The sequence below is a fragment of the Otolemur garnettii genome, unplaced genomic scaffold (assembly GCF_000181295.1).
Source record: "Otolemur garnettii isolate 467f Iridium unplaced genomic scaffold, OtoGar3 scaffold00119, whole genome shotgun sequence".
Classification (NCBI taxonomy): domain Eukaryota; kingdom Metazoa; phylum Chordata; class Mammalia; order Primates; family Galagidae; genus Otolemur; species Otolemur garnettii.
Window position 1 is genome coordinate 1224669 of NW_003852514.1, and position 8572 is coordinate 1233240.

At 43.7% G+C, this 8572-nt stretch overlaps 1 protein-coding gene across 1 annotated transcript in view; it reads left to right on the forward strand.

The window, feature by feature from the left end:
• The first annotated feature begins 413 nt into the window (after positions 1-413).
• Positions 414-8572, forward strand: part of RALA (RAS like proto-oncogene A) — an 85233-nt gene continuing 77074 nt past the window's right edge. Inside the window, exon 1 of the mRNA XM_003797541.2 lies at positions 414-686. The gene's annotated coding sequence lies outside the window, so the exon portion shown is untranslated. The remainder of the gene's footprint in view (positions 687-8572) is intronic.

The window sequence follows — 8572 nt, forward strand, 5'->3', positions numbered from 1 at the left end:
TTTGGCCCACCACAAGCCACGTCTCCAGTTCCTCTCTGAAAAACTCCGGCCAGGGACCTGAGCGCCCCCAACTCTAAGACGCCCTAGGAGAAAGAGCCCCCCAGAAGCAAGATGGCGGCCTCCGCTCTCCCCTTCTTCCCCTAAAGCCCCCTCCTGGTCCCCCAAAGAAAGACAAGGACCGCAGCGCCGACGCCGAGATCCGGGAACCTCCGCAAGGCCCGCGGCCACTCCCAGGCCCTCGGGAGGTGACTTCACCCCGCGGCGCTCAAAGGGAGCCTCCCGAAAAGCAGCGCAGACCGCCCTCTACACGCGAGGGCGGAGGCCGGATAACTCTCGCCCAGCAAGCCATTGTTCTCCGGCCGGGGCCGGGATCACCTCCTCTCCGCCCGAGGACAGGAAGTCGCTCCCCAGCGGCCCCACCCCTCATCCCAGCGCCCCGGAAGTGATCGGTGGCTGCTGCTGCAGAGCGGCCAGGAGGAGGGTGGAACTCCCCAAAGCGGAGCGCTGGAGTCCTCCTCCTCCTCCTCCAGCCTCTTCGGATCCGCCGCCGCCGCCCGTCCGACTCCTCCTTCTGCCGCTCCCCGCGCGGCGCCTCCCAGGCGACAAGGGCTCAGCATCCTTCGGCCGGAGCCAGCGCTGCCGCGGCTTCTGGAGCCCGTGGGGCGGCGGAGCGGCTCGCGGTGCAGGTGAGCGATGCCCGCCCGGCCTCCCGGGGAGGGGCTGGGGCCGCCGGGGTGGTGGCGGGGGTGTGTCCGGGTGGCAGCGGGCTGAGGCCCAAGCACCGGGTCGGGCTGCCGAGATTGCACATCCCGAGTTCCTCTCCGGGACTAGCTACGGCAGAATGAGCCCGGGCTGGAATCCGGCGCGCCGCGTTCGCGGCTGTGCGGGTGAGTGCGCCCCGAGAGCGGGCGGCTGCAGCGAGGCCCCTGCGCCGAGCCGCCCCTCCGAGTTGGTCTAGTCGGAAGGTCACCTCGCACCTCTGGCCCGCCTCTCCGAAGTCCCCGCGACCTGGGGAAACCCGCCGCCGCAGTCCCCGCGCCTCTCTCCGCCCTTTTCCGCTCCTTCTCTTTTTACTCCTTGTCTGTACCAGAGGAGTTGCTTTTTAAGCATCTCCGCCAGGGTTTTTTGTGTTTTGTTCTTTGGGGGGTTTGTTTGTTTTTTGTTTTTGCTTTGCCAGTTAAAGGATTGACTTTTTCAGACTTGAAGTCATTAGACCCTCCTGAATCGAATAGCCTTGGGTTCTCGCACAGGTTTAGCCCATATTCGGGTAATCTAGCTACGAGGAAGAGAATGTAGATATTTTAGGTGAGGGCGTGTTTCCTTCCTTCCTGAAAAATTTCCAGAAGTGGGAGATGTGATTTGTGTGATTTAGCCGGTGTATATAGGTGTAAGTAGGCGAGGGTGTCTGCACACAGAGATGGCAGTGTTGTTTCAGGATTTAGGGAGAATTAGGGAGTTAACTGGTCTTTGCTTGGAAACCTGAATGTCCAGCCTTGTGAGAGCTCATCTAAGTGTCATTGAGGTAGTATGAGAACTTCAGTGCCACGCCCTACGTATCAAGCTGAAAAGCACCTAATTTACAAATTGTGTTTGGTCTGCTTGGGGACAACCTTTATAAAACATGTGTCATAAGTTAATTCTTTTCCTGAAAGTAAATTACAACTTGAATTACGTTTCAAAAATTGTATAACAAATTTCGTTAGTAAACAGTATAAGGCATTCCTTTTAGCTTATGTTTACTAATGCATTTAAATGTATCTTATTAGCTAATGTTTTTCTCTTCCTATTAATACAGTTATAAAATGACTTGTATTCAAATACAGTATTACTGTAAAATATTATCTTAAATGTTTTTAGGCCTTGAATTTCTTCAGAGCCATGTCTTATCATTGTTTCCATGCAGTGTGCCTAGAACATAAAAGTTATTCGCACTTTTCTTCACTGAATGAATGAATGTGTAGATGATCTCACAGTCATCTTCCAGGAGCCACTTATTTTGCTGGGCTAGGGTGTTTGTTTTTGGTTTGTTTCAGATTCTTGGCACATACAGACTCTTTGTCTTTCTGTTCTTCAGCAGAGTCAAAGAATAATTCAAGAAGAATTCTTTGCCTTCTTAAACACTATCCTTCTCTAAGACTAAAATTATATTGGGGGATTGTGATAGGACATCATAATAACTTGTATTTCAGTGTTTTGTATTGGGGGGATTGTGATAGGACATCATAATAACTGGCATTCCACTGTTAAATGTGTACTGCTTGAGCATATTAAGGACTAGCAGGAGGAGATTTCCTGGTAATAGGCAGTGAATTTATTTTGGGGGTTGATAACCATACCCTAAAGGAGAGAATTAGGAGTTACCACTGTTTGGAAAACATGGTGACTCCCAGAATTACTTATAGTAGCTTATTCTTATGTGTATATGAAGTCCTCTGACATCCTGATTCGACCTTGGCATGATTTACCAATAGCCATTTTCACATTTCTTTTCCAAAATCCAGATGCTGCTCTCTAGTGTGTCTGCTGAATGCAGTCATCTGTATCACTTACGTTGAAGCAGTAACTCCATTACAGCACTTTGTTCATAGGGCTTTCAGGAAAAAAGGGCAAATTATAGGAAAGAATCTGTCTACCATTTGCGAGGTGAGATTTTTTTCTATGGATGGTTAGATTCCTTTCACTTTAGGGAGATTCAAATAAGAAAAAAAAAATGCTGATTCCTTCTTTCCTCTCAAAATACCTGTTGGTGGTCTTGCACTGGTTTTCCAAACTCACCGTCTGTAGGCCGTAAATAAATGTTATCAGTATCACTTCTGTATATGTGTGTAATATGCACTTGTGTACTTTAGTAGATGAGTGGCAAGGACAGTCACTTTAAAATACTAGAAGAAGTTATGAACGTTAATGAGAAAAAAGCTTATGATTTTGAAGGAGTAGGGAGATTGTTTGCTATTTTTGTTTTATAAAATGTTTTTGTTCTTAGACAGTAAGGAAAGGGAAGCCTGCAGTTTTTTACCTCAGTAATATTAATAGTATACAGAAAGGGTCAGGCACGGTGGCTCACGCCCATTCCTAACACTCTGGGAGGCTGAAGTGAGTGGATTGCCTGAGCGCACAGGTTCGAGACCAGCCTGACCAAGACTGAGACCCCATCTCTAAAAATATCCAGGCATTATGGTGGGTGCCTGTAGTCTCAGCTACTTGGAAGGCCGAGTCAAGAGAATCCCTTGAGCCCAAGAGTTTGAGGTTGCTGTGAGCTGTGATGCCATGGCACATTTGTACTGTGACAAATGAGAGACTGTCTCAAAAAAAAATAACAATAATAACAGTCTACAAGGGTTAGATTTCCCTTCTTTAATTCACTGATGAGCAAGGTAAGGACAGCTCTGTGGTTTCCCAGTTCATGCTGCCTGTCCTGAGTTTTCTTCCTGCTTCTTTGCACAGTTCTGAACTTTGTTATAGTCTTTACCCAGCCAGTCATGGATGCTCCTTTCTCTTCTAGGCTAATGCTGTCAAAGGTCTAAGAAAATCTAGGGGTTCCCTTCTAAGCTTCCACATCTTAAGTGGTTTCTATGCTTTGGGAATGAATAAGGCTTGCTCTGTGTTGCTATGTGTTGTCTTGTGTGCTAGGGTTTCTAGCTCACATGGCCAGGCAGATTTGTAATTATATAACTTTATCCATGAGGTTACTTAGAGCGCATAGATGTACGGTGCTTCTAGAGAAGTTTATAGGGCCTAGGACATCTGACTTTGAAGCAGTTCTTGGTTTAGATTTTATTTATGCATACCCAGTCCTCTGGCTGGAATGATGTGTTAGTGTGAAATTGGGTATTGGCCTGGTATCCTGCACACATTCCATCCACATGGCCATGATGAACACACACCAGTGCTCAGTCTCCCAAGTTATAGAGTGTTTTCATTTCTCTGCCATCTAATTCATCTAGAAATTCAAGTAGCATGCTTTTCTATAGATGGTTGTAATTTCAAGATTATCTGTTTTTGTGTGTGAACTCTCAGTCCACATCCTGTTGTCTACCTCTTTGATTCTAATGTTTCCTCTCCTGGGAATGCTGGATGATTGGTTGGGTATTTATTAATTTCTTGTTTTGTATGCTAAGTACCTCTTCCCTAGAACTTCCTACAGCTCTCTGTGTCCTGTTGTCCATCTTTGCTATCCCAGGAGTACTGGTAGGTGGGTGTTTAATAATCTCTTCTTGTCCCTAGTTTGAGGAGCTCCCACTCACCAGGTGAACACTCCTGGTCCATGCCAGCTGTCCATCCCCACCTTTCCTGTGACCCATGTAGCTGTTTTGGTCTCTTGGTCTCGCTGCCTCACTGGCATGAAATTCAGACTTGCGGGGGCCAGGGTTTGGGGATTCCTGCCTTAAGGATCCTGAGGTCTTTCCTTGTGTAACATTTTGGCAGGCTTGGGCAGGGGGGTGGTCTTTCCTGTTCTCTCTTTTTTGTCCTACTCCCTCTCCCCCTTTGCTTTTTAATCTGAGGGAAATCTTTTTGCCCAAGACATTTAGTCTGTGATGGAAAATCCTCAGCCCCTGAGGTCTTAGGTTCTGGGACACCAGCCCAAGTCACTTAATGCTTGGAGAATTGGTAATTTTCCCTCTACCCTATTAATAATCTCCAAAGTGTCCCTATTTCTCGTATCACACACTATAACTATTTAATAATTCTGTATGCCTGGTATTTCATTTATTCTTATTTGGCTGCTTGTTATTTTCAGTAGCTTTTTTGGTCCCTAGGAATAAAATAAAACTTGATCGCTTGCTGTGCTTATTTCTTCTTGTCTTTTGCTTTGGTCCAGTTTGTTTCTTTGGTTTTGTTCAAGTTTATTATTTATCTAGGGCTGGGCGCTGTGCCGCTCACCTCTAATTCTAGCACTCTGAGAGCCTGAGGCAGGTAGATTGCTTGAGCTCAGGAGTTTAAGACCAGCCTGAGCAAGAGCGAGATGCCATTTCTAAAAACTAACCGGCATTGTGGTGGTGCCTATTGTCCCAGCTACTCTGGAGGCTGAGGCAAGTGAATTGCTTAAGCTCAAGAGTTTGAGGTTGCTGTGATAATGCTCTACCCAGGGCAACAAAGTAAAACTCTTGTCTCAAAAAAAAGTTTATATTTATCTGATTACAACTGGGTTTTTTTTTTGTATTGGTCATTTATATTTATTATTCTGTGGACTTCTTAAATGTCTTTTGGTTATTTATTTATTTATTGCAGCAGCAAACTGAATCTTCTATATAGTAATAGGTTTATTGAAATAATTCATAGATCATAAAATTCACTCTTTAAAAAAAGTGTGAAGGTTCAGCTCCTGTAGCTCAGGCGACTAAGGCACCAGCCCCATACAACCAGAGCTGGTGGATTTGAATCCAGCCTGGGCCTGCCAAACAACAATGACAATTACAATCAAAAAATAGCCAGGTGTTGTGGCAGGCACCTGTAGTGCCAGCTACTTGGGAGGCCAAGGCAAGAGAATCGCTTAAGCCCAGGACTTGCAGCTTGCTGGTTTTTAACAGTCATAGGGTCATAGAGCAACCATGACTACTATGTAATTCTAAAATATTTTTATTGCTCCCCAAAAGGAAGCCTTGCTTATTAGCCATCATTCCTGATTTTTTTCTTAGCTTTTGGGTATTCAGCCTCTCGCTATGACTCATCTACTTCCTGTCTCTACAGATTTACCTGGGGACATTTTTTACATTCCATAAATGAAATCACAATGACATGTGGTCTTTTGTGTCTGGTTACTTTGATTTAACACAATGTTTTGCAAGTTCATCTATTTTGTAGCATGTAGCAATACTTCATTTGCTTTTATGGCTGAACAATGTTCCAGTGTATGCATATGCCATATTTTGTTTATTTATCAGTTGAAAGACTTTTGGAGGCCAGGCGTGGTGGCTCATGCCTATAATATTAGCACTCTGGGAGGCTGAGAGGAGTGGATTGCCTGAGCTCCCAAGTTTGAGACCAGCCTGAGCCAGAGCAAGACCTCGTATGTAAAAATAGCTGGGCATTGTGGCGGGCACCTGTAGTCCCCAGCTACTTGGGAGGCTGAGACAAGGGAATGGCTTGAGCCCAAGAGTTTGAGGTTATTGTGAGCTGTGAGACTACGGCACTATACCAGGAGCAACAAAGTGAGACTGTCTCAGAAAGAAAGAAAGAAAGACTTTTGGGTTTTGCCACTTTTGAGCTTATATTGAATAATGCTGCGTGAACATAGATGTACATATTTTTGCACGGACAGATGTTTTTATTTTTCTTGGTTAGATATACCAAGGAGCAGAATTGCTGGGTCACATAACTCCACGTTTTTGTTTCGTTTCGTTTTGTGACAGAGTCTTACTATGTCGCCCTCTGTAGAGTGCAGTGGCACCACAGCTCACAGCAACCTCAAACTCTTGTGCTTAAGTGATCTCTTGCCTCATCCTCCCAGGTATCTGGGACTACAGGTGCCCACCACAATGCCCGGCTATTTTTTTGTTGTAGTTGTCATTGTTATTTGGCAAGCTGGGTCTGATTTCAAACCCTTCAGCCTCGGTGTATGTGGCCAGCGCTGTAACTGCTGAGCTGCAGGTGCTGAGCCACGTAACTCTGTGTTTAACATTTTGGGGATCTGCCAAACTGTTCTCTAAAGCAGCTGCACCATTTTACATTCCCAGTAGCAGTGTTGGGGGGGTTCCTTGATTTTTCCCATCTTCACCAACACTTATTTATTACCCATCTTTTTGATTATACCCATGCTAGTGAGTATGATTTCTATCTTTGCCCAAGGTTTCCTCTGGGTGTATGAAGTAATTAATCTACACCTTCATGTAGCATGTCTTTTTCTTAGATATCTTCGCTTGCAGTTTCAAAGGCAGGAATGCTTTCTTTTTTTTATGAGACAGAGTCTCACTCTGTCACCCTGGGTAGAGCGCCATGGTGTTGTAACTCACAGCAACTTCCAGATTCTTGGGCTCAAAGCATCCTCTTGCCTCAACTTCCTGAGTAGCTAGGACGATAGGCACCCTGCACAATACTCAGCTAAGAATGCTTTCTTTATTGTAAAAACTGTAGATGGAACTTTTTGTTTGTACTTCCATGAGAACTTTCCTTTTGATTCATTAATAAGACTTCTCTTTTGTATTAGTGTGTTTGATGAGTTTTAAGCTTTTAAAACATTAAATTGTTAAAAGCATGCTGTTACAAGTTGTGGCATCAGGCTGCGCCTCTGGCTCAAGGAGTAGGGTGCCGGCCCCATATACCAGAGGTGGTGGGTTCAAACCCAGCCCTGGCCAAAAAAAAAAAAAAAAAAGTGTGGCATAGCAAGTAATAAGACAAAATGTCTGAATTAAGAGTAATGCAGTTTTATAATGAATTGTTATAATGAACATTGACAGTGTCTTTACATGAATTGTTAGTGCAATGTTGACTACACAATTGAGGTGCTCCAATTATAGTGAAAGTAACCAGAAATGATGGGTAGATTTAATCAAGTATTTCTGTCCCTATCAACAGGAAGGTACAAAATGGAAAATTTTGTGCTTTAGTATACATGATCTTGTTTGGTCTTTATATCAGCCGAGAAATATAGATGGAATAGGCGTTCTTCCATATGGAAAAATTAATTGACCCTCATTCAGCAATGCTTTTTCGGTAATGCCCATAATCTTAGCAATTTCAGCACCAACTAATAACCATATTGATTTGACTTAAATGATATTTCAAAAAGGATTTGTTATGACCAAGTCAGTGGCTCATACCTGTAATCCTAGCACTCTGGGGGCTGAGGCAGGAGGGCCCTTTGAGCCCAGCAGTTTGAGGTCTAGCCCACGTGATAGAGCGAAGACTGTCTCAAAAACAAAGTATTACTTAAAAATAGCATTTTTAAGTGAACTAGAGCTTTAACTAGTTCAGTCTCTGCGTAATTATTTTAGTCTTTAAGTTCCCATTGATTCCTTCTAGTTTCTAAATGCTAACAAAGAGTTGGTAGTATTTATATATTTATGTGTTAACTATGTGCTTCTAAAATGCACAGCTAACTGCACTGGTGATTCCTTTTGTGTTTGGTTACAGTTTCAAATGAGAGTGCTGCTTTCCTCCAGCATTTTGTTTTGAAACACTTCAGACCTACAGAAAAGTTAAAAAGTAGCGTGGTACATTGGATACTAACCAATCACCAATTATCGTTTTTGCTGCATTTGCTCTTTCATTCAAAGTATAGGCACTTTTATTTTTCTGAGCTATTTGAAAGTCAGTTGGAAAAATTTTACCTCTGTGTACTTCAGCTCACATCTTCCAAGGATAAAGACATCTATCTCCTGCATTACCATATGGTGACACCTAAGAAATACTCAAAAACATCGTCTAATACCTGGTGCAAATTCAGGTTTCCCATTTGTCTCCTGATCTCTCTAATAGCTATTTTATACCCTGATCTAGGATCCAATCAAGGTTCATAATTTCTACTTTCTTATATTGTCTTTAGACTTTTACTTATTTTTTCTGTTGAACTTCTTTGAGATGTAAGTTAAATATCATAAAATTCACCTATTACAGTTTACAGTTACTTTTGGTG